Source organism: Callorhinus ursinus, unplaced genomic scaffold, assembly GCF_003265705.2.
Source record: "Callorhinus ursinus isolate GAN/ISIS: 27379988/994484 unplaced genomic scaffold, GSC_fseal_2.0 scaffold55, whole genome shotgun sequence".
NCBI classification, from domain to species: domain Eukaryota; kingdom Metazoa; phylum Chordata; class Mammalia; order Carnivora; family Otariidae; genus Callorhinus; species Callorhinus ursinus.
The window spans coordinates 8,407,460-8,433,772 of record NW_027397117.1 but is presented as its reverse complement, the minus strand read 5'-3'; the positions used below and the strand labels follow the sequence as shown (position 1 = coordinate 8,433,772).

The following is a 26,313-nucleotide window of genomic DNA, read 5'->3' as shown; positions in this document are numbered from 1 at the left end:
TTTCTTTCTTTCTTCTTTCTTTCTTTCTTTCTTTCTTTCTTTCTTTTCTTTCTTTCTTTCTTTTCTTTCCTTCTTTCTTTTCTTTCTTCTTTCTTTTTTCTTTCTTTCCTACTTCTTTTTCTTTCTCTTTCTTTCTTTCTTTCTTTCTTTCTTCTTTCTTTCTTTCTTTCTTTCTTTCTTTCTTTCTTTCTTTCTTTCTTTCTTTCTTTCTTTCTTTTTCTTCTTTCAGATTTATTTATTTAGAGTAAGGTAGGGTAGGGGCAGAGGGAGAGGAAGCAAGAATCTCAAGCAGGCTCCAAGCCCAGTGTGGAGCCCAACACGGGGCTCGATCTCAGGACTCTGAGATCGTGACCTGAGCCAAAACCAAGAGTCAGATGCTTAACCGACGGTGCCACCCAGGTGCCCCTACACATTTTCTTTATCCATTCATCTGTTGATGGCCATTTAGATTATTCCTATGTCTTAGCGATTGTGAATAGTGCTACAATGAACACGGGAGTGCAGATACCTCAAGATCCAAACTTCTAGTTCTTTTGTATAATACACCCCAAAAATGCTGGATCATATGGTAGTTCTATTTTTAATATTTTGAGGAACTGCCATACAGTTTTCCATAGTGGCCGCACCATTCTACACTCTGCCATAGAGTCCCCCATTTCTAACCACCAATTTATATATTGACTCTTCCCAAGATCTCAGAGAACTGAGAAAGGAGAAAATGGTAGGCATTGGAGCTTTAGCCCTTGGATGTTGGGAAAATGAGATTTGAGAAGTTTTTATTAGGGACAATATGAAAAAGAGGAGAGGGTGCTTCAAGTGGGGTGTGGCTGTTAGGTTGTCAGGTATTGGGAGATTAGGATGACAGCATTTCAAGCTACAATATTTTATTCACGTTTTAACAATGTGTCAATTCCTGAGCAGCCATGAATTTCTAGTGGACCGTATTTCTAGTGGACCGTAAGATGCAACAGAATTGCCCTGAGTTGGCCACAGACTAAAGCAGGGGGTCAGAAAATATGGTCTGCAGCCAAATCTGGCCCACCACTTGCTTTTGTAAATAAGGTTTTATTAGAATGCAGCCACTCCCATTCATTCTGTGGCTTTCACAGTACATGGCAGAGATGAATAGTTGCAACAGAGACCATATGGTCTGTAAAGCTTAAAATATTTTTTTTTTTTGCAGAAAAGTTTGCTGACTTCTGGCCTAATGTATTACAGTGATTATTATTTTTTCTTCTAAATTTTTATTTTGAGAAATGTCAAATCCACAGAAATATTGCAAGGATACTATAATGAATATTTATATGCCTTTCTTGATCCAACACTTAACATTTTGTCACATTCGCTTCCTTTCTCTCTCTTAGGTGCAGATAACGCAATACTTTTATTTAGTATAGATCTAAATATATATATATATATTACATTAGTATGTATCCCCTAAGAATAAGGACAGTCTTTCATGTAACCACAGGAATTTAACATTGATGCAATAAGCAGACCATAACCAAATTTTCCAATCCAGGGTCCTGTGCAGGATTAATCCTTGCTTTTAGTGGTCATGTGTCTTTAGTGGTCTTTAATCTAGAACAGTTGCCCGGCCTTATTTCTTTTTTTCCCTCAGTTTATTAAGGTATAATTGACAAATAAAACTGTAAGATATTTAGAGTGTACATCATGATGACTTGATATACATCATGGAAGGATTGTTTCCTGTTTTCATGAGATGGATGCATTTGAAGAGCGTGGACTAGATATTTTACAGAACGTCCCTCATCCTGGATTTGTTTGCTCATTTCCTGAGGATTAGATTCAGGTTTTAGCATTTTGGCAGGAACGCCAAAGAGGCGATGGATGTGTCCGTGTCCCAGTGCAGTCCATCAGGAGCCCAGTGATTGTTAATGAAGCCAAACCGCCCAGATGCCGGTAGTCAAGTGGGTTTGACTTGCTTAAGATCCAAAGTGACAGGACTCAACGTGGCGATGCTCACAAATCTACAGTTTATTCATGGAAAGGGCACAAAGGTAGCAACAGCATTAGAGTAAGGAAATGTATCACAACCAAGGGCCGTCTTATTCCAAGGATCTGGAAAAGCCAGGTGCAAGGTCCTATTAGCCCTCTCTCGGTTCAGGAACCACCTACACGTGCACAGAACACTCTGGAACAGGCACTCTGTTCATACAGAGAATTCGAGTGTGCACACAGATTCCAAATGTTTGCAGTAATTTGGGGGGGTTGGTACCCATTTAAACAGAGAGCTGATCCATCCAATAATAGGACAAGCACAAACATTTTGTACTGATAGGGCGCCTGGGTGGCTCAGTAGGTTAAGCGACTGCCTTCGGCTCAGGTCATGATTCTGGAGTCCCGGGATCGAGTCCCACATCGGGTTCCCTGCTAGGCGGGGAGTCTGCTTCTCCCTCTGACCCTCTTCCCTCTCGTGCTCTCTGTCTCTCTCTCTCAAATAAATAAGATCTTTTTAAAAAAATTTTGTACTGATAATTCTTTTCCTCCCTGCTCAATGACTCTCTGTACTTTATGGCATACTTCTGTTGACTAAACCGTAATTAATCTATTTTTTATTATTTTGTCCCTTCCAACAAAATCTACCTTTTCTCATGTACCATATCTTATTTCTCATAGGAGTATAGGTCAGAGGACTTTTCTCTATTATTTCATGACCAAATGTGAAATGCCAACGCAAAGACGTAGCCACGTTACTATTCTTTCTTGTGGTCACACAGACCTCACAACTGTTCACCGGTTGTGAGGACATAGACCATGCCCAGAAGGTCATTAGGTTGGATATTGTCAGCTCACTTATTTTTTTTTAATGTGGTGAAATATTTACAACTTAAATTGACTATTTTTACATGTACAATTCGGTGGTACATTCACAGTTCATGCAACAATCAGCACTATCCATTTCCGAACTTGCTCATCATCCCAAATAGAAATTCTGTAGCATTAAACAACTCCCCATTCCCTCCTCCCTGCACCCCCGGTAACTTCTATTCTACTTTCTGTTTTAATGAATTTGCCTATTCTAGCTGCTTCATGAAAGTTAGATCACAATATTTGTTCCTTGTATCTGGCTTATTTCATTTATCATGTTTTCAAGGTTCATCCATGTTGTAGCATGTATCAGAATTCCATTCCTTTTAAAGATGATATTCCTTTGTATGTATATGCCAATTTGTTGGCCTGTTCATCTGTTTCTGGACATTTGGGTTGTTTCCACATTCTCATTATTGAGAACAATGGTATGATGAACGTCAGTATGTAAGTATCTGTTTTAGTTCCTGCTTTTAATCCTCTGTGGTGTGCATACCTAGGATTAGAATTGATGGGTCACATGGTGATTCTACATTTAACTTTCTGAGGATCTGCCAAGCTGTTCTTCATAGTGCTCAGGTCACTTGTTGGCTCTTCAAAAAAGAGGAGCTTTTGGCAAACAGAGTTCTTTGCTCCAAGGACCATCTGAGTCAAAGCTAAGAGACCATATTTATTCTCTTCCTCTAAGTTTCTCACAAGGCATGGAAATTTGGTGAGATCTTCCCTTTTAACAAGCTATTTGCTCCCTTTCCCCCCAGGGAGCAATCTCATCTTTGTCCATATATCATTATTCTGAATCCAGTCCTTTCTGAAGGAAGGTCCCGTGGTTCCCCACTATGCACGTAGTCCTGCTGGTAGTAACAGGAGATGGGGAAGAGCCTCCCCTTCAGTTCATCTTGAGGGTCTGATTGTATCAGTGCAGAGAAGTGCAACTATCCCATCCACCAGGCCGCAAAACATCTCAGCAGTCAGCTCCACCGAGGCGGGGTGTGGGGAAGGGACAGTCAGTTCTGTCAATCTCTTTGAAATCCTGCAATTAGGTCCAAATCTATGGACATGATATCTTGTGGAAATTTCCAGCCTCTGGAGCCCTTCACTGAAGTTCCAGTGCAGACACGACCAGGTCCAGTCTTGAGAGAGGAAAGGGTACAGTAGAGAAGACCCCTGGGTAGGTCCTCTGCTCTGGCCCCTCCCCTCTGCCCTGACTCCACCACAAAAACATGGCAGGTAAGGGAGACACCACCACAGCATACATTTACAAATCACACATTCCAAACAAAACAAAACACAAATCACATATTCCAATTTTTAAAAAAAAAAATAGATTTTATTTATTTCAGTGACAGAGAGACAGCGCGCGCGAGCACGAGCAGGGGGAAGGGGAGGGGCAGAGGCGGGGGGCGGGCAGAGGGAGAAGAAGAAGCAGACTCCCCACAGAGCAGGGAGCCCGATGTGGGGACCGATCCCAGGACCCTGAGATCGTGCCGAGCCAAAGGCAGACGCTTAACCAACTGAGCCACCCAGGAGGCCCAACATATTCCAACTGTTGACCAGATTTTAATTTTGGTCCCTTTCGCAGCAGCATCCCCATGGCGCCCTGAGTTAATTCTGTTGCCCCTAAGGGCTTGTCCGCAGGCCTAGGCAACACTGCAAATGTGTCCTGGTACCCAGGAGACCTACAAGAGTTACCTCTCCACCCTTGGCCATTCCACCGCATGTGGGTACAAGGCCTGAAGAACTACCCTGGGAGTTGGGTCAAGAGACCCCAGCCTTTGTGTCAGTCTTCTTCCTCCATTATGGCCTTGATTTTTTTTTTTTTAATAAGGAATGTCCTTACATTTAAAATTTGAATTTAAATTTAAAATTGAAATAATATCAATCTTAAAGAAAATTTGCAAGTATGGGAAAAAGGACTACCACCTTTATATTAAAAGTGGGTATTTTGGGGCGCCTGGGTGGCTCAGTCGTTAAGCGTCTGCCTTGGGCTCAGGTCATGATCCCAGGGTCCTGGGATCGAGCCCCGCCTCGGGCTCCCTGCTCAGCGGGAAGCCTGCTTCTCCCTCTCCCACTCCCCCTGCTTGTGTTCCCTCTCTCGCTGTGTCTCTCTCTGTCAAATAAATAAAACTTAAAAAAAAAGTGGGTATTTTGGAATCTAATGCTATAGGCTCACTGGAACCTTTGTCTTTCCCTAAGCCTTGGGATTTTCCATCCTAGGGACATCGAGGAGACTTAGTTGTGGGATCCCCAGATTTCCATAAAATTCCATCAAGGTTTTGGTGGCACTCTGTCAATTTCCTCCTTTTCCATGACTTTTAAAATTAACTGTCTAAAGATTTCTACATGATTGGAGCCTGAATTGTTGATCCCTTTTTGGTTTGATCTTCTTTCTTTTGTAAAGTTTTAACCTTTTTGAAAACATCTTTATTGAGATATATTTCATACACATAAATCACCCAATTAAAGGGTACAATTCAATAGTTTTTAGTGTATTCACAGAGTTGTGCAACCATCAGCACAGTCAATTTTCAGATGTTTTTGTTGGCCCCCAAAAAACCGTCCCCCTTTAGTTACCACCTCCCACCTTCACCAACCACTAATGCACTTTCTGTCTCTATGGATCTGCCTATTCTGGACATTTCATATCAATGGAATCATATAATATGTGGCCTTTTGTGACTGACTTCCTTCATTTATCATAATGCTTTCAAGTTTTATCCACGTTGGAGCAAGTGTCAGTACCTCATTCCCCTTCATGGGTGAATAATGTTCCTTTGTATGGATGTCCCACATTTTGCTTGACCATTCCTCAGTTGATGAACATGTGGGCTGTTTCCACTTTTTTGGGGGGGGCTATTATAATGCTGTTCTTAAATGTCAGTGAGGAACTGCTAGGCAGTTTTCCAGAGTCGCTGTGCCACTGATTTTTTAAAAATTTTGAAATCCTCTGTGTGGTAGTTGGGGTAAAGGATTCAAGGTTACCTCTTTTACACCCTCCTGTGGTCTCAATAGCAAAGTCATATATGGTTCCAGTGTTGGTGGGACTCCCTGGACTACAGCGTCGGTTGTAGCCTGGGTGAGGGACATCCCAGCAGGAAGCTTGATTCTGTCGTTAGGAGGGTAGCTCAGAACTGCCTACACCTGCAGTGTTTTTGTGGCTTCAGCATGTGTTGACAAGGGAGGGGCACTGATATTGCCCTTCTCTTAATCCATTCTAGAAGTCTAGGGGCTTCCCCTTGAACCGTCCCCACAAATGTCTTAGCCACTATTTGGTGGGCCCAAATATTCCCCTTTAGTCAGAAGTGTTCAAAGCAGAGACACTGCTCCTCCTTCTAAAATTCTCCGGAGTCCTTTTCACAAAGGTTTATTAGAATGATGTCTGTAATGATCTAGAAAATGCTTCAGCTCCTTCACTGAATAATCCCTTATTTCTATGGTTTCTTGCCCTCAGCATCTTGCCTCACTTGAATTACCTTCTTTGTTGTCATACATCTCGCAGAATTAGCTGATTCATCAGATATTACAGGGCCAGCTGCAAGGGGCAGAGCTCACCCCAAGGAGATGCCGAACTTACTTTCATTTTGCTGATGCTCAAAGCGACAACCACGGAACTGAATTTTTAGCTGACCTGACAGCAGTTTGCAGTTCCCTTCTGGTCCATTCTTCTGGCTCCTGAGGTTCCGATTCTTTCATTTCCAGATTTCACTGAAATGTTTTACTGCTGGTGTCTAATTTCAAAGGCTGAGCTACTTCAAACCAGGAGTAACTTGTTCATTTTGATCCTCTTTATCAGAATCACCCTTTTTCTTTCTAGTAATGCCCTGGCCACGTTTTCAGTTAAGAATGAGTCAGGGTTTTGTTTTGTTTTTTGTTTTTTCAGTAAATCCTACATCTGATAGCAGCTGCTGAGATGGTTTAACAGGCTTTAGTTGCTAAAGAAGATTCCCAGGATGCTAAGTGACAATACTAACAAATCCACAGTTTATTACAGGAAAAAAAATACAATAGAGAAGTAATATCTTTTTTGTTCTTTTTCCTCAGTCTACAAATTTAATAACACCTTCATTTTAAATATAGCAGTAAAATTTAAGTAACAGATAATGCATCACAGCCAAAGGCTGTCTCATAGCAAGAGGCCTGCTGGAAATGCCAAGTACGGGGGTCTGTTACCCTACTTCTGTCTGAGCCAAGACAGAACGCACTTTCACTCCTGGGACAGGAACCAGTGACATGTGCACGGAACACTTTGGAGCAGGGAGCCCAAAATAGAGTCTCTGCTAGTTTCTTTTTTAATATTTTGCTGGTCACATAGGCATATTCCTGCTATGTAACTAGCTCCAACTGCAGAACCCTTTGGCTTTTATCAACGAATAATGCTGAGAAGCTGACATAAACTACTCTGAAGCTCCTTGAACCCATGGGCTACAAAACAATACTGTTAAATCAGTGTGCATCATACCTTGACTGGGGATCAGTACCCTGCAGGAACTTTGACAAACAGCTCAGGTCCTACCACCGTTAGCTCTCACAGCACATAACTTCTCTTTGGATAGTGCTTTACAGTTTACAGAGCGGAGGATTTTTACCAACTTGACTAAGCTGGTATTATCATCCGCATTTCAGAAATGAAGAACGTGAGGTTCAGAGTGCTTGTGACTTGCTCAAAGTACCTTTGAAGTATGCTGTGTAGCTCCTTCCCCATTCTAGTTTAAGACGGAGCATGAGGTTTGTGCATCTTTTTCTCATGGGTGTTTTTGTTGTTTTTGAGTGCTACCAGTTATGTATGCATCTCTAAACAATATGCTGATTAGATTATGTTTGGGGGACTTAATATAATGGAATTATGCTGCAACGTATCATTTTGTAGCTTGCTCCCCCAGCATATTGTAGCCTTAGGGTGAGCCTCTCTGTTGTCAGCTGTTTTCAACAATTTTCATTGTTGAAACGGATTATAAGAATATACTGAAGTCTTTTTTTACATTTGACCGTATGGGGATTTGGTTTTTTCCCTCAGTTCTTAGTGACTACAAACTGTGGTGCTATAAACATTCTTTATTATGTCATGTGCAGATGTGCCATTGTTTCTCCAGGGTAATATATTCTCCCGAAAGGATGTACATCTTCCAGCTTACTGGATAATGCCAAATTACTTTACAAAGTCACTGCATTAAATTATATTTATTTAATTAATTGAAATTATACTTTCATGGGCAGTGATTAACACACGAGCACACACACAGCATACACACCTATGTACGCACACATCCTATACTTAGAACCATCGCACACCATACGAAACACGCGCACAGATCCACCGACGTGCACAACACACGGTCTTCACAGAACGCACACCGACACACAGGTCCACACACGCGCACCACGCACGCACACTTTCCACAATGCCCTTCTTACGACACTACGTTCATACACAGACGCAGGAAAGCACGGCACGCACTCCACGTCTGGACGCACACAGCCCTCGTACTCACACGCAAGCCCCCTCTCCACGTGACCCAACCAGGGGGCGTGGTCTCTGACGCTCGCGACTGCGGAATCTTGTCCCGGCCGCGCCGCCGTCGGACGCCAGGTGTCGGAGGTTACGGCAGCGTTGGCGGTGGCGTTTTTTTCTACCCGGAAACCACGGCTGCCGGACCCGGAGACGAGTCTGTGAGCCGGACTGGCCTCTGGTCTTCGCCTGGGCCCCGCGGAGCCCGACGCCGCCCCCGGCGCGGCGGGGAGGATGGTGCGGAGCGGCCCCGGGCCCGCCGCGCGCCGCCGCGAGTGAGCTCTGAGCGGCCGCGGGCGTCTGCCGACCAGCTGGCCCGGCGGGGCCCGGGGCGCGCCGCTGCCCACCGGGGCGGGGTAAGCCGGGGCTGGCGGGCTGGGGTCGGGGCTGAGCGCGGGGCCGGGAGGGGGACGCGCTGGTTGGGAGCGGTCCTGCTGGCCGGGTGTCTTCGCTGCCTCTCGGGGCTGCAGCCCCCGCCCCAGTTGCCGATGGGGGTCGCTTTGCCTTAGCCCAGGTCTGGCCTGCTCCGCCGGCCTGGGCCTGGTCACCCGCCACCGGGGTTGGTCCACCTGCATTCCCGGAGCAAGGGTGCCTTGCCGTCCCCGAGATGGCAGGGCTTCCCACGTATGGACCTGAGGCCTGGATAATTTGGATTTGGCACGGGGAACATTTTGGTAGTTTGCCATTTTTGACTTTGGGTCGTGTTTGCCTTCTCCATTTGCAAAGTAGACACATTTCAGAAAGAAAATGGGAGGGAGAGATTCGCGTATGTGCCAAAAACTTTAAATGGTGGTGTTTTATGTTTCAAGCTTGGTAAATACGCAGAAATGGGGGCGGATTATTATCTTCACTCATATTTTAATAAAGGAGTGGCTTCGGGGTAACCTAGAGGCACATAGTTTTGTTTCTTTTGGTAAGCACCATTAGGAATAAAACCAAGCCTGTTGTGCTGTTTTGAATTGTGTGAACACCATAACCGGGGGACAGCTGGTGAGGGGGCCTTCGTTGAAGAATCCGTTGCCTGTAGTTTAGTTGTCAACTAGCGGATTACAGTCCTCGGTGATGATGGGGAACTTCTTTGCAGCCTGCTTTAAAGCAGCAAAGATTGCAGCTCCTCCTGAACTGCTGCTTTCCTGCCTCAAAGGTGAGCTGCTGTGGGGAGGTAGTGGGAGGAAAAACTCCAATGCTGGAATTTGATTAATTTGATGACGAATACTTAATAAATTGTTTTGTCCCCAAAGCTCTCTGGTTAGCTTGGGGTCTGAGCATTTGTGTGCTGTCTGTATGTGAAATTGCTTGAAGGGTAAGAACACCTTCCAGCTTTCCCATTTAAGAAAAGGAAATTGACCTGTTGTGCAGCTGAGATGTACTTCATGACTCCAAGCATGTTTCTTTCTAGGATAAGGAGGCATTGTGTTGACTTCCTAGTAAGGGTGCCGGAAGAATTTCTGTGGCCTAATTGAGGTGGACTGGAAGTGGGGCTGCCACCCAAGTCCGGGTACTGAGATCCCCAAATGCTGATGGAGCTCACCTCTTTCTGGGCTGTAGCTGCCCCTGCTGCAGGGAAGAGAGACAAGAGCTTGGTGCAAATAGTTTCTGCCCGCAGGGAACATACTTAGAGAAAGCAAAAGGCTATAAAAAGTGGCAGGAGGCAATTACCGTAGGGAGATAACAACCATTAGGGGTTTTGTTATGGTTAAGCTTCATAAAGGAAGGTAGCTGAACTGTGGGAGCCTAGAATCATTGGCAGAGGAAGTCGGTTAAGGGTTAAATGCTTTTCTTATTCTTATTCTTACTGTTTTTTTTTTTTTTTAGAATTTATTTATTTGAGAGGGAGAGTGAGTGAGGGGAGGGGGAAAGAGAGAAAATCCTCACACATACTCCCCGCTGAGCTCAGAGCTTAACTCAGGGCTCCATCTCAGGACCCTGAAATCATGACCCGAGCTTAAATCAAGAGTCGGACGCTTGGGGCGCCTGGGTGGCTCAGTTGTTACGCATCTGCTTTCGGCTCGGGTCATGATCCCAGGGTGCTGGGATCGAGCCCCACATCGGGCTCCCTACTCGGTGGAAAGCCTGCTTCTCCCTCTGCCTGCCACTCCCCCTGCTTGTGTTCCCTCTCTCACTGTGTGTGTCTCACTGTCAAATAAATAAAATGTTTAAAAAAAAAAAAGAGTCGGACACTTAACTGACTGAGCCACCCAAGTGCTCTGGTTAAATGCTTTTCTAAGACAAAAAAAGCATAGGCTGCCCAGTCTGGCTTCTGGTAGATTTCTGGGTTCTAAAGAATTGTTTTCATTTGGTGGGTTTCTTTTGTTCTGTTAGGCAGCCAGTGATACAAAGCAGTGCTTAACCTATTTTAAAGACGATGAAAAAGATGCTGATTGTGATTTATGTCTGGTATTAACAATCAGGAAATTAAATTTGGTGTCTGCAAGTTGTTTCCGTGCCTGTGTTTAGTTTGCGAGAACACAGCTTTAGTATGGTCTCTGCCACTCTGGCAACAGCCAAGTGATGGATGGCAAGCTCTTTAGCCAGTTCCTGAGTGTGTTTACTGACATCTAGTTCACTTCACAGACATGTGGTTTATTTCTCTTACCCAGTATTGTCAAGAACGTTTGAAGCCATTCAAGTAGGATGCCATGTAATTGCTTTGCAACATTATGACTAGTCTCAGGACCTCACTGGCTTATCCTTTCTTTAAACATGCTCAGGACTGCACCCTCTTAACTTTTTAATGCTTCTTTTAGACTCTTCTTCCATCTCTATCCGCTGCTCTGTCTCCTCGTTATAGATGAGCATCAGAAAAAGAGTGGTTTTAACGGGGGCCACAGCATGACATTAGTCCAGGGATGGACAATCTGCGTGATGTTTTTTGTCAATAACATGCTGCAGGATTCTGTTGTCATGTAAGAGGGTTTTTAAAAAAGTATCTTACTATGACGTTCCAATTAAAGTGAAAAAAAAAAAAAGGATATGTGGAACTTAAGAAACAAAACAGATGATCATAGGGAAAAAAAAGAGAGAGGCAAACCAAGCAACAGACTCTTAATTATGGCAAACAAACTGATGGTTACCAGAGGGGAGGTGGGGGAGGAGATGGGTGAAAACATGTGATGGGGATTAAGGAGGGCCCTGTTTGTGAAGAGCACCAGGTGATATGAGTGTTGAATCACTAAATTATACACCTGAAACTAATACTACTAAATGTTACCTACCTGGAATTTAAATAAAAACCTTAAAAAAATAAAACGAGCACAGTATCATAGTGATAAAAAAAAGAAATGGAGGAAAGAGAGTTTTTAACAAATTGATTTTCCATTTTGGATTTATTTTGATAAATATGGAAATCTTTAAATTATCTTTCCCTGGTACAAATTGAATAAATTTGACAAGAGGTCTGTAGTTTGTGTATAATTACAGACCTAAGTGTGGTCCTGGGGACTATACAGCAACCTTTGGCGATGAGAGTCTGCAAAGTATGGTCATTTGCCAGTTGGGCTTTTATGCTGTTTGGTTAAAAGTGCTGTTTTCACAACATCTTCCCGTCATTATACTGAATTTGGATGTTATAATTTCATATTGCACGTTTAGTGTAATTTAATTTGATTTAATCTTGTCATCACTCATGATTTATTTTTTTAATATCTGTTAATTAAACTCCCAAGTCATTTAATATCTGTTAATTAAACTCCCAAGTTATTAAACTTTTAATATGGGGATACTTTTAATTTGGTTTTTAAGATGGTCAGCAGTTTAAAAAAATTAAAGAAAAAAGATAAATTATTTTCCACTTTGGAACTGTGGTGAATTAATTTTTTTAAAAAGGGGGAGAGAGGGGCATGTTGGAGTTTACCATGATTTTTATATTATGACTTTGAAAATGGAGCCATGCACTCATTAATTATAAGTGAGTAGAAATACAGCCTGAGCCTGAATTTTGAAAATAAGTCTGGTTACAAACATGTAATTATGTCAGCTCATGTTGTTCCTTTCCTTTTTGTCTTTGAGTACTGGTGTTGCCTAAAATGCACGCTTGGTAACTGAAACTTTATGCTTTCTGTTGTAATTTGTCTTTTGATCATTTAAACTTGTGAGTTAATGTGAAAGTTTTTTCTACACTATGAATTATATTAGCTTGAGAAACAAGAAGCCATCGACAGAAGATTCTACTCATCTTTGCTTTATGCTCTAATTGATAAGAGTTTTGAGATATGAATTGCCTTGCTTATAGAGATGGAAAATAAGTTAACCATTTTAAACTTCAAAAAAATCAGTCTTGTATTTTTATTGAAGTCCATGACTAGAAACACTTTATATATCCATGGCATAGGAAAATTTTGTTTGTTTCTTTTCAACTTGGCATTGGACTTGACACCTACTTATCAGCCTGGTATTGCGATTGATGACACAGCTTTTGAGGTCAGATGAATTAAGTCAGAGTCGACCTCTGCCACTTATTACCTTGCACAAATTACTTAACCTCTTTTGACTTAGTTTCCTCTTCTGTAAAATCAGGATAGTAGTATCCACCTAGCATTGTTGTGAGGATTAAAAAGTACCATGTAGGTAAAGCACTTGGCATGGTGCCTGGCCCAGGGCATGTTTTAAGTAGTCGCTGTTAAAAATGGTACTCTCTCCTTAGCACTTTGCAGTCTGGTTGTTTCTTCCTTCCTCACATCACCATAGTGAAAGGGCTTTCACTTGTATCACTGCTGATGTCTTAACTGCAAAATTGTATGGATACTCTTCGGTTTTTATCTCATGTGACGGGGGTTGACTAGGGTTGACTCTAACCAAATCCATAACATTTACTGGGAGGCAATAGTGTGCCTAATGGTTAATGCGCTGGCTCTGGAGGCTGACTGGATTTGAATCCGGTTCATTTACTACTGTATGGCCTTGGCTAAGGTAGCTAACTTACTTAGGCCTTAATTCCCTCATCTGTGAAATACAGATGTTGTAAGGATCATATACAATATGTGCAAAACTCCTAGAACAGTGTGCCTCTCACATAAACAGTGGGCAGTCACGTCGGATGTTCTTGTTCAGCACCTGCTCTGTGTGAGGCCGGGCCTGCTGTAGGGGCTGCAGAAGCATCAGGGAAACGAGGCAACACGAGCAGGATACATTCAGCTTTCATTTTGGCCGAAGGAGGCAGAGCAACGGCTGCTTGTGAGCAACATTTACAAGGCGAGAGCTGCTAGACCCCAGAATGGCTGACAGTGGTCACTGGGTGGATGGCTGCATCTGTCATTATGAGGAGGAGCTGATTCGTAGAAGTTTTGACCTGGTTGGCTCAAGGTAACCTGTGGGCCAGCGAAGTAGAGAGTTCCTGTAGGTGGATGTTTGGATCTGGGGTGGGAGATAGGTGCGGAAAATTGACAGGAAGCTGTGAATGGTGTGTCTGCCGTGAGGACAGGGTGGCCAGATCTGAGCAGAAGGAACGCCTGGCGGTGTAAGACGTGCCCCAGTGTGTCACATTCTGCAGGGAGGTGTGTGCGGACTGCAATTCCGACTTTGGCTTTAGCATCTGAGACCTCACTGGACGCCTGGAAGTTTTCCTTTGTCTTCATCGCTATTTACTTGCCTCTCTGAGGGTCTGTTCTGCCTACACTCACTGCTTCTTGGTAGGGGAGGAAGGGTGGTAGCTGGGTGCTTGAGATCGCCCAGGGTTTCTTTGATGCCAGCAAGTCCCCGCATCTCTGCTAAGTGTTGGATGATCTGGTATCACATCCATGAATGCTCTTTATTAGGCTCAGGATATTTGAGGAATGCTACTTTAAGTTTTACATTCAAAGCGGGCCCCTCTCCCACATCCAGGTGAATTCCTGCGATTCTCTTGGCACAGGAGCAGGGTATTTCCTGGGGTAGGCCTACAGAACGGGCTCTCCAAGCCTCCCCTCGTATCCTCCCTGTGGCATCCTCCCTCCCAACCCCTCGTCTCTTTCAAGCTTTGAAAAGGACATGACTTTATAGAAGAGCTTTAAGGAATTTCCCATTTAGCTTTAGGCCAAAACTCTGGTTTAAGATGAACGATGGTTTTGTTGTTCATGTAGAGTGAACTTTTTGGTCGGGTCACAGGTTGTCGTTTAGCAGATCTTAAGTTCTAGTTTTAGATTATAGTTTTCAACTTGAGCACGTAGCTCAGTGGTGTACTTGGGAGAGAGGGAGACCCTGTGAAAGGGCTCGTGATAGGGCATAATCAATGTTAATTTCCTTTCTTTCTAATAAAGTGGTAAATCAAGATACAAAATTACATGTTTCAGTGGCACTGGTCCCTTGGGAAGCCACCTTCTTTGAGTAGCTCCTTGCTCTCGTGATTTGCTCACGTCTCCTGACCCTGGCTCATGTCCCCTTCGTTTGAAGCCGTGGTGTTCACCTGTTGCCTGTCTGCTCATCCTTGTTCTTCTCTCCTTCCCATTTGATTTCCCTCCGCCAGCATGTGGTTTTAAAAAGTCACCAGTGGGGCGCCTGGGTGGCTCAGTTGGTTGGGCGTCTGCCTTCGGCTCAGGTCATGATCCTGGAGTCCGGGGATCGAGTCCCGCATCGGGCTCCCTGCTCGGCGGGGGGTCTGCTTCTCCCTCGGACCCTCCTCCCTCTCGTGCTCTCTCTCTCTCATTCTCTCCCTCAAATAAATAAATAAAATCTTAAAAAAAATAAAAGTCACCAGTGATCTTGCCAGGTGGAGGATTATGCAAGCTCAGTTTCAACTAGGTACTTTTTAAAGGACAGAGAGACTCAGATCCTTTCTTTTCTTACTCCTTATACTTAATTCACCTCTCGACACCTCTTCCTTCTTGAAGCTCTCCTCTTCTGCCTTGCAAGACACCTTACCATCCTGGGTACCTCTTTGGCTCGTGGGCACCTCCTCCCCTCTGTGCCCGCCACTGGCTTCTCAATCTCTGCCCCAGTGGAGGAGACCACAATTGTCTGGAGAACCTCTATGCACCACCTGCCCCAGGAGCCCACAGTACTGGGTTGTCTGGAGGAACCTCACCTAAATATTCTTTCTTAGTTTATTTTTGGTTTCTTACAGATCCCTCTGAACACAAATCACTGCCAGTTAAGCTTTGCCTTTCTTTAGCACTGGGACATATTGGAGGACCATCCTGTTTTCTATTTATTTATTTTTTTCTAGTTTGGTTTTAAAAAGTTCTGTTATTCTATTTATCACCACCATTTTTTAAAGAATTTATTTTAGAGAAAGAGAAAGCATGAGCGGGAGGGGGAGAGGGAGAGAGACGCTCAAGTAGACTCCACACCTAGTACGGAGCCTGACACGGGGCTCAATCCCACGACCCTGAGATCATGACCTGAGCTGAGACCAAGAGTTGGACTCTCAACCGACTGCACCATCCAGGTGCCCCTACCTTTATTAATGAAGAAAGTGAATAGAATTAAGATTCAGTGAAGTTTTGGGGCGCCAGGGTGGCTCAGTCGTTAAGTGTCTGCCTTCAGCTCAGGTCATGATACCGGGGTCCTGTGATCCCCAAGTCCTACATCAGGCTCCCTGCTCAGCGGGAAGCCTGCTTCTCCCTCTCCCACTCCCCCTACTTGTGTTCCCTCTCTCTCGCTGTCTCTCTCTGTCAAATAAATCTTAAAAAAAAACAAACAAAAGATTTAATGAAGTTTTATTTTGGTCACGAGAGCAGCAGGATCTATTGAAGATTATTTATAAGTTTTATTATTAGAAATTACTACAAAGGAAATACATATTCATGATGGAAAAATTTTTTAAAGATTTATTTATGTAAGAGAGTGTATGTATGTGTGAGCGTGAGTGGGAAGAGGAGAGGGAGAGAGAATATCCAGCAGATTCTCCGCTGAGCGGGGAGCCCGACGTGGGGCTTGATTTCATGATCCTGAGATCACGACCTGAGCTGAAACCAAGAGTCGGTCACTTAACCAACTGAGCCACCAGGTGCCCCTCATTTGGAAATATTTTAAAAAGAGCAAGATATATGTAATCTCAGCAGCTAGAGAGAACCATTTTGAGGGTATGTTATTTGTCTTTTTTCCTCCATATGGGTGCTTATGTGCGCATATACTCTCATACTTAAAAAATTCTCAATAGCCTTGTTCTGTGTATATTATTATAGATCCTGTGTGTCTAATGACTATAGTGTTTCTGCTGGGGATATATCATCCTGTAACCATTTCCCTGCTATTGTCGGATATCTGGTTTTTCATTTTTTATCATTTTAAACACTCCTAAGATAACGATGTTAGTTAAATCTTTATTTTCAGCAGTGAGTATTTTCTCAGGTGACGATGGTAGAGATAAGAGTGTGCTGGGCTTAAATGCTGTTGATATATGTGGCCAGGTGGGTCTCTAGCAAGTTTAACAGCCCTTTTCCTCCCCTTTTAAAGTGACTGGTGTTTCTCCTAACTTGCGGGGTGCTTGAGGTAACTCAGCCATAATCTTAGACTTTGCGTACTTAAATTGTCACCTGATGTTTGGTGTTGTCATTGAACTCGTTTCAGAGCTCTAGGTACTTTGTCAAAAGACGTTAATCACGTGCTTGTGAAAATTGCCTTTTGGCTGTGTTCTGGGTACCTTAAATCCCTAGACTTTGCCAAGAGGCAGCGTCACAGCCCTGGTGGTTTCTCGCTTTATCTTTGTGAAAGTCTCTCATTGAAGTTGGGATGAATTTAGGGGAGGGGGTCAGAGAGTGTGCTTTCTCTGTAATCTACTTTGCATATCCCAGTACAGAGCTTAACTTACTCTTTAATTAGCAGTGACATTTACTATGGTGAAGGTTACAGAAATGTCATTTTTTGCAGAGGAAATAAATTTGTTTAGCTTTTGTTGATTTTGTATTTGAAAACGCTTGTAGGAAAGGAACTTTAAGTTTGTGAAGTATTTGGACTTTTTTTTTTAAAGATTTTATTTATTTATTTGACAGAGACACAGCGAGAGAGGGAACACAAGCAGGGGGAGAGGGAGAGGGAGAAGGAGAAGCAGGCTTCCTACAGAGCAGGGAGCCTGATGCAGGGCTCGATCCCAGGGCCCTGGGATCATGACCTGAGCAGAACGACTGGGCCACCCAGGTGCCCCGTATTTGGACTTTTAATTGTTTTATTAAAAAATAAAAAAAAGCTTGGGGCGCCTGGGTGGTTCAGTTGGTTAACTGTCTGACTCTTGATTTCAGCTCAGATCATGATCTCAGGGTTGTGAGATCGAGCCCCGCATGTAGGGCTCCATGCTGCGCATGGAACCTGCTTGGGATTCTCTCCCTTTCTGCTCCTTTCCCGCTCTCGCTCTTGGACTCTCTCTCTCAAAAAATAAAAAAATAAAAAGCTTTCACTTTAAGTGAATACAGTTGGCCTCCTCTGGAACTTTGTCTAATTAAATTAGCTATGTTGATGTTGTTTGCTAATTTGTAGGTATTTATGTTGATGCTTATATAAGTGTTTACATTCTGGTGTGACATGGTTTTAATGACTTAGTTTTCTCTAGAAGTGAACTTATTTTAGATTTTTCTGTTTTTCTAGAAAAATGTTTCATAATTGTAGTTCCAGATGTTTATTTTTATATATGATTCAGATTTTGTTTTCTTAAACTCTTTATAACATATAGAAGAGGCTTACAACTTTACTTATAGAACTCTAATTTACTGTTGATGTTTTTGTTTCTGAATCTTATGACTCTTAAGTAATGTCATTTCTAGATTTTTATTTTTTTAAAATACTCAAGTTTATAAAAGCACTTTTAGGGTCACAGCAAAAATGAGAGGCAGGTACAGAGATTTCCTGTAAAACACTCTGTCCCCACACATGCACAGCCTCCCCCATTGTCCGCATCCCCCACCAGAGTGATACATGTATTATAATTGGCGAAACTAGGTTGACACATCACTAGTACTCAGAGTCCATAGTTTACATTAGTGCTCATTTTTGGTGGTGTATATTCTAGGGGTTTGGACAAATTTATGATGACATGTATCTACCATGATAGTATCATACAGAGTGTTTTCATTGCTCTATAGATCCTCTGTGCTTCACCTGTTTATCACTCCTTCCCTTCCCCCTGCAACCTCTGATCTTTTTACTGGCTCCATTGTTTTACCTTTTCTAGAAGGTCATATAGTTGGAATTATATAGTATGTGGCCTTTCAGATTGGCTTCTTTCATGTAGTAATGTGCATTTAAATTCCCCCCTTGCCTTTCATGGCTGGATAGCTCATTTCTTTTTAGTGCCAAATAATACATTCCATTGTCTGGATATACCACAGTTTATCCATTCACCTACTGAGAGGTATCTGGGTTGCTTCCAAATTATGGCAGTTATGAATAATGCTTCTATAAAAATCCATGTGCAGATTTTTGTGTGGACATAAGTTTTTTTGTTTGTTTTTAAGGGGCGGGAGAGGGAGAGAGAGAATCCCAAGTAGGCTCTATGCCCAGCATGGAGCCTGAAGCGGGGCTCAGTCTCACAACCCTGAGATCATGACCTTGGCCGAAATCAAGAGTTGGGTCCTTAACTGACTGAGCCACCTTAGCCTACCTGTGTGGACATACGTTTTAAACTCCTTTGGGCAAATACCGAACAATGCAGTTGCTGGATCTTATGGTTAAGAGTATGTTTTGGTTGGGACACCTGGGTGGCTCAGTCGGTAAAGCATCTGTCTGCCTTCGGCTCAGGTCATGATCCCTGGGCCTTGGAATCGAGCCCCAAATTGGGCTCCTTGCTTAGCAGGGAACCTGCTTCTCCCTTTGCCTGCCGCTGCCCCTGCTTGTGCTCTCTCTTTGACAAATAAATAAAATATTGGGGGAAAAAAAGAGTATGTTTTAGTTTTGTAAGAAACCACCAAACTGTCTTCCAGAATGGCTGTACCATTTTGCATTCCTATCAGCATTGAATGAGAGTTCCTGTTGCTCCACATCCTTGTCAGTATTTGGTATTGTCAGTGTTCTGGGTTTTGGCCATTCTAGCAAGTATAGTGATATTTCATTGTTTTAATTTGTATTTCCTGATGAACTGTGATGTGGGGCATCTCTTTGTATACTTACTTGTCATCTGCAGATCTTCTTTATTGAGGTGTTAAGGTCTTTGGTTAATTTTTAAATTGTGTTGTTTTATTATTGTTTTAAGAATTCTTTGTATAGGGCGCCTGGGTGGCTCAGTGGTTAAGCGACTGCCTTCGGCTCAGGTCATGATCCTGGAGTCCCGGGATCGAGTCCCACATTGGGCTCCCTGCTCAGCAGGGCATCTGCTTCTCCCTCTGACCCTCTTCCCTCTCGTGCTCTCTATCTCTCATTCTCTTTCTCTCAAAAAAAAAAAAAAAAAAAGAATTCTTTGTATATTTTGGATAACAATCCTATATCAGATATGTCTTTTGCAATATTTTCTCCTAGTCTGTGCTTGTCTTCTCATTCTTTTAACAGTGTGTTTCATAGAGCAGAAATTCTTAATTGTAATGAGCCCAATTTTTTTAAAGTTTTTATTTCAATTCTAGTTAGTTAAAAAAAATTCTAGTTAACATACAGTGTTATATTAGTTTCAGGTGTACAATATAGTGATTCAACACTTCCATACAGTACCTGGTGCTCATCACAACAAGTGTGCTCCTTAATTCCCATCACCTGTTTCATCCATCCTCCATTCCCACATTCCTCCCCTCTGGTAACTTGTCAGTGTGTTCTCTATAATTAAGAGTCTGTTTCTTGGTTTTTCTCTTTCTTTCCCCCTTTGCTCACTTGTTTTGTTTCTTAAATTCCCCATAGGAGTGAAATAATGGTATTTGTCTTTGTCGGACTGACTTACTTCGCTTAGCATAATACTCTCTAGTTCCATCTGTGTGGTTGCAAATGGCAAGATTTCATTCTTTTTGGTGGCTGAATAATATTCCATTGTGTATATATACTGCATCTTCCTTATCCATTCATCAGTCAGTGGACACTTGGGCTGTTGCCATAATTTGGCCATTGTTGATAAAGCTGTTATAAACATCAGGGTGCTTGTATCCCTTTGAACCAGTATTTTTGTATTCTTTGGGTAAATACCTAGTAAGGCAATTGCTGGATCGTCAGGTAGTTCTGTTTTTAACTTTTTGAGGAACCTCCATACTGTTTTGCAGAGTGGCTGCACCAGTTTGCGTTCACACCAGCAGTGCAAGAGGATTCCCTTTCTCTGCATCCTCCCCGATACCTGTTGTTTCTTGTGTTGATGATTTTAGCCATTCTGACAGGTATGATGTGATCACTCATTGTAATTTTGATTTGTATATCCCTGATGATCAGCGCTGTTGAGCATTAATAAAGTCCAGTTTATCAGTTCTTTCTTTCATGCATGGTGCCTTTGGTGTTCTATCTAAAAAGGCATCACCAAACTCAGGGTCATCTAGGTTTTTTTCTATGTTATCTTCTCGGAGTTTTATTGTTTTGCATTTTACATTCAGGTCTGGTCCATTTTGAATTCATTTTGTGGAGGGTATAAGGTTTGTGTCTAGATTCTTTTTTTTTTTTAAGATTTTATTTATTTATTTGACAGAGAGAGACACAGCGAGAGCAGGAACACAAGCAGGGGGGGTGGGGGAGGGAGAAGCAGGCTCCCCGCCGAGCAGGGAGCCTGATGCGGGGCCTCATCCCAGGACCCTGAGATCATGACCTGAGCCAAAGGGAGACGCTTAACAACTGAGCCACCCAGCCACCCCTAGATTTTCATTTTTTAAATATGTGGATGTTCAGTTCAGCACCATTTGTTGAAAACGATGTGTTACTGCTTCGTTGTATTGCCTGTGCTCCTTTGTCAAAGATCAGTTGACTAGATTTACATGGGTCTGTTTCTGGATGCTCTATTTTGTTCCATTGGTCTATTTGTCTGTTCTTTGGCCAATACCACGCTGTCTTGATTACTGTAGCTTTATAGTAAGTCTTAAAGTTGAGTACAGTCAGTCCTCCAAATTTCCTTCAGTATTTCTTTTATTAGTATTGTCAATTCTGGTTCTTTTGCCTTTCCATAGAAATGTTAGAAAAGTTTGTTGATATCTACAAAATAACTTGATGGGACTTTTGACTGGGATTGTGTTGAATGTATAAGTCAAGTTGGGAAGAACTGACACTTTGACATAGCGAGTTTTTCCATCCACGGACATGGAATCTGTCGGTTTATTTGGTGCTTTGATTCTGTTCGTGAGAGTTTGTGGTTTTCCTCACATAGATCTTGTACATATTTGTTAGATTGATCCCTAAGTATTTAATTTTGGGGGGTGCTAATATAAATGGTATTGTGTTTATAGTGTCAAATTCAGCTTGTTCCTGCTGGCATATATAGGAATGCAGTTGACTTCTTTATATTAGCCTTGTACCCTGCAATCTTGCTATAATCATTTCCTAAATTATTTTTTAGTTTATGTTTTAAGTCTGGATTTATTTGATTCATTGAATGAACTTGCACATTTAAAAATTGCCTATTTTGTGTCTGGATATTGATTATGCAGAGACAAGTAAAACATTGTATCTGTCGTTGAGAGGCTTACAGCTTGGTTGGGAAGATAGACGTATACATACACAACTGCAGCGAGGTGTTTCAGTGTCTCTGTGAGAAGTCTGCAGAGTAGAGTGGGGGCATATAAATGAAAATGGTCACTTCTCCCTGAGGGGCTGGGTGTGGGGAAGGGCCAGGAAGGCTTCCATAGAGAAGGTGTCCCTTGAGTCTTGGAAGAGGAGGTTGAAGGAGCGGGATGTGGTTCATGAAGGTCAGGAGGACCAGTGGACTGAAAGGCTTGAATCTATAATATTGTCTAATATGTGCAGGAATTGTAAGCAGTTAGACCGTTGAGAAGTAGACAAGACCTAGCTCATGGTGGCTTGCCATTCTAAGGAGCTTGGACTTCATTCCTTGGTTGTTGGAGCTCTGAGAGATTTAAGCAGTAACATGACTAGATTTACATTTGGAAAAAATAACTCTCACAGCATGTGGAGGATAGATTATTTAACTGGTATAGGCAGATCCAGTTGAGACTCTTAGTGATAGTTACAAGAAAAAGACGAGGAGGGCCTGAACTCTGCCGAGGAGTATGGAGAGGAAGTAAGAGATAATAAAGGAATAGACTCTTTAGCACTTAGTAATTGCTTGGATTGAGTGGGGAAGGCACAAGTAGTCTAGGATGTTTTCCAAAGTTATGTAGTGAGATGAGGGAGTACAGGGAGAAGAGTCATATTGGCAGGAAAGCAGATGCGTTCAGTTTTGGACATGTTGTGGAATGTGTAGGTAGAGAGGTACTCACTGAGTTCCTGGATATAGAGGCCTTAAGGCTGTGGAGAGCTGATGCATCTTCACACAAAGATGGGGCGGAGTGGGTGAACCTGAGATATATTTTGGAAAGAAAACAAGATCAGCTAATGGATTAGATTGGTGGTAGTGCTGAGGGCGTGAACATAATTTAGGTAAAGAGAAGGAGTGTGTTGAGGGAAATTTTTATTCTGAAATGCTTACATTAGAAAAGAAGAATAAAAATTCTGAGGTAAGATTCCAGCTGAAGAAGTTGGAGAAATTGAAGGGTTTCTCTGAGTAAACCCAGAGAAAGCAGAGGGAGAAGCATAATAAAAAATACAAGTAGAAATGACTGAAATAGGAAACAAATTATTTAGACACAATCTACAAAATCAAATACTGGTTCCTTGAACACATCAGTGCAATACAGCTGTGGAAAGATTGGTTAAAAAGACGAGAAGGCAAACACATGAAAACATTTGTAGTGAAGAAAAAATCCCTAACTACAAGTAAATAGTGAACAAATCACAAAATTATACTGTCCAGAAGTATTAAAAACCAATATCAAATGGGTAGTTTCCTAGAGTAACACATCTTATCAAAACCGACTCAGTAGAAATAGAAAACATAGACCGACCATCATTAAAACCATGATGAAGCAGTTAAGCTAACTCACCCAGATATAAAACCAAAGAAAAACTTGGTGAATCCAGGGTTTTTTTGTTTGTTTGTTTTTTTGGTCAAGGTCTGTTAAGCTTCAAAGAAATAAAAGCTAATACCTTATACACGTTTTAGAAGACGCATGTCTGGACAATTCAGTTAATTTTGTGATACTAGAATGACTTAGTCCTTCTAGTCAAGGAGAGTGTGATCATGGCTGATCATTTTCTTACGTCTTATGAATAGATATTAAAAGATGTAGATAAAATGTGGCAAACATAAACCAGTCATGTAGTTTTAAAAAATCGTGATCATGTTAAGTTTATCCAAGGAATGCAAATATGAGTCAGCATGAGAAAATGAACATAGTTCATGTCAACAGATTAGAGAGAAAAAATTGATAAGTTGCAGATAAAGCATTCATTAAAATGCAACACTTGTTTATAATGAAAGTCTCTTTGCAAACTTGAAATGGAAGTGTACTTCTTAACTTGAGGGGTTTCTTTCAGAAACCTTTAACATCTACTGTATTTAACAGTGAAACATTTAGAGGCAATTCCTTTAAAGGGAGGAATCTATTGCCGCTTCTATTCATCATTTCACTGAAGATTCTAGTTAAAGTCGTAAGAAAAAGAAATAGGGGCTGGAAAGGAAGAAATACTTATTAGCTTGCAGTGTGACTGTCTACACAAAATCCAAGAGAAGCTACAAATAAGCTATTTAGAATTTAAAAGATTTCAGCAGTGTGTCTGGAATCAAGATCAATATACCAAAGTCTGTTGCTTTTGTATACATTAACAATAGAAAATGTAATTTTTAGGAGATGCTGTCAGTGATAGCTGCGTAAATCAGTATGTCTTTGAATCAGTCTAATAAGATGCATAAGATAAAGTTAAAAAATTACTGAAAAAGAAAAGTGGACCCAGATAAGTGGAGAGAGATACCCTTATGTTCATGGACTAGGGAACTCAGTGTCATAAAGATGTCACTTCTTCCCCAAATTAATGGTCTATTTGGTACAATTCCAGTTTAAATCTCAACAAGATTTTTCTGGGAACTTTACATTTGGCACCTAAAATTCATATGGCAGGGTAAAGGGCCAAGAAGAGCTAGGACAGTTTCGAATAAAAGTAAAATGGTAGACTTCTTGTATTAGATGGCAAAATTTCAGACAGCATGGTACTGAGGTGGGGAAATGCAGATATCATGATGGGACACGAGAAAAAGCCTAGAAACAAACCTACATTCATGTGGGAGCTTGGTATATATGAGAGATAGCATTACAAATTCATGGGAAATCCATGTTCAGTATAAAACCATGTTCAATGAATGGTATTGGACAATTGGCCACCTGTATAGAAAAAGATTAAACCAGAAGCCCATGAGATTCCGGAATCCCAAATCAATTCCAAGTAGATAAGAGACTAAAAATCAAACTGTAAGACTTGTGGAGAAAAATAATGAAAAAAAAATATATATCTTTTAAAGATTTTATTTATTTATTTGACAGAGACAGCGAGAGAGGGAACACAGGCAGGGGGAGTGGGAGAGGGAGAAGCAGGCTTCCCTCGGAGCAGGGAGCCCGATGCGGGGCTCGATCCCAGGACCCTGGGATCATGACCTGAGCCGAAGGCAGACGCTTAACGACTGAGCTCCCCAGGCGCCCCGAAAAAAATATTTTTGACATATAAAGATACCGAAGGGATTCTCAGATAATACATACATACACATAATCATAAAAGGAAAGGGGTGATAAATACATTAAAATCAAGAACTTTATAGCTACCGAGGAAATGCAAATCAAACCACAGTGAGTTACCACCTCACACCCATTAGGATGACAATAATGAAAAAGGCAATAACAAGTGTGGGTGAAGTGGTGGAGAAATTGAAACACTCATTATACACCTGGTGAGAATGCAGAGTGGGGCAGTTGCTTTGGAAAATAGCCTGGCAGGTCCTCAAAAGATTAAGCATGTGGTTACCGTATGACCCAGCAATGCTATTCTTAGGGTATATGGGACAGATACAGCCAAGAGAAATGGACACCTATGTCCACACAAGATGTTACACATGCATGTTCATAGCAGCATGATTCATAATAGATAGAAAGTAGAAATATGTCTATCAACTGATGAATGGATATGCAAAATGTATGAATAAAATATTTCATACAGTGGAGTATTTTTGGCAACAAAATCGGATGAAGTACTGATACATAACTCCTGAACATTAAGGAACATAAAAAGAACTCCTGAATATTAACGAGAAATAGACAAACAACAGGTAAGTAACCAAAAGATTCAGGCCGTTTACCTAGGAAGAACCTAAATGGCTGATAAAGAAGTGAAAAGATCCTCAGTGTGAGGGAGATGCAATTTAAAGTAATGATGAGATAATATTTCACATCAGTCTTGTTGGTCCAAGTCAATAACATTGCTTTAGAATATCAAGTGTTCAAGTATTGGTACGAATGTTGAGAGATGGAGCGAGCCCTTTCGTTGCTGGTAGGACTTGGAGAGCTGTCTGACATGCCCAAATCAGGTTGCTGATGCGCCTACCCTGTGACCTAGAGCCCCTCTTGTGCGTGCTGCTGCAGGGCCTGGGTGAGGGAAACTGGGAAGACCCTCACTGGGCTCCTCAGTCCAGGAAGACTCAGCTACAGTTGCATACTATACAGCTGGTAAATTCAGTAGACTAGATCTACATAGATCAACAGATAAATCTCAGAAACAATGTGAATGAAAATAGTATATAAGAATATACTCAATATATCATTTTTCACAAGTTTCCATATGCAATACCAGTAATTGTATCTGATTTTATAGGAAAAGTACACAAAACATGCATGGATGCTGCTCTGGGAAGAGCATAAAGGATATTATTTTCCATCTCAAAGGACTCTCGTGAGGACGAAGGAACACACAGCCTGGCTTATTGCAAGTGGTTGCTGTTAGTTCTTAGGGGGTGTTGATGCATCTTTTTCTCTCAAATTTAAAAGCTGTTACAGATATTTTTTTTAGTTGCTTTTTTAAATTTTTTTAAAGGTTTTATTTATTTATTTGAGAGAGAGAATGAGAGATAGCACGAGAGGGAAGAG

General features: G+C 41.9%; 1 protein-coding gene across 2 annotated transcripts in view; it reads left to right on the top strand.

The window, feature by feature from the left end:
- TMEM248 (transmembrane protein 248) overlaps nucleotides 1-26,313 on the top strand; it is a 42,119-nt gene that overhangs the window by 1,960 nt on the left and 13,846 nt on the right. Inside the window, exon 1 of one of the 2 annotated variants that reach the window (XM_025864529.2) lies at nucleotides 8,433-8,691. The exons of the other annotated variant lie outside the window; for it this stretch is intronic. The gene's annotated coding sequence lies outside the window, so the exon portion shown is untranslated. Of the gene's footprint in view, nucleotides 1-8,432; nucleotides 8,692-26,313 lie in introns of those variants that run through there. 2 annotated transcript variants of the gene reach the window in all.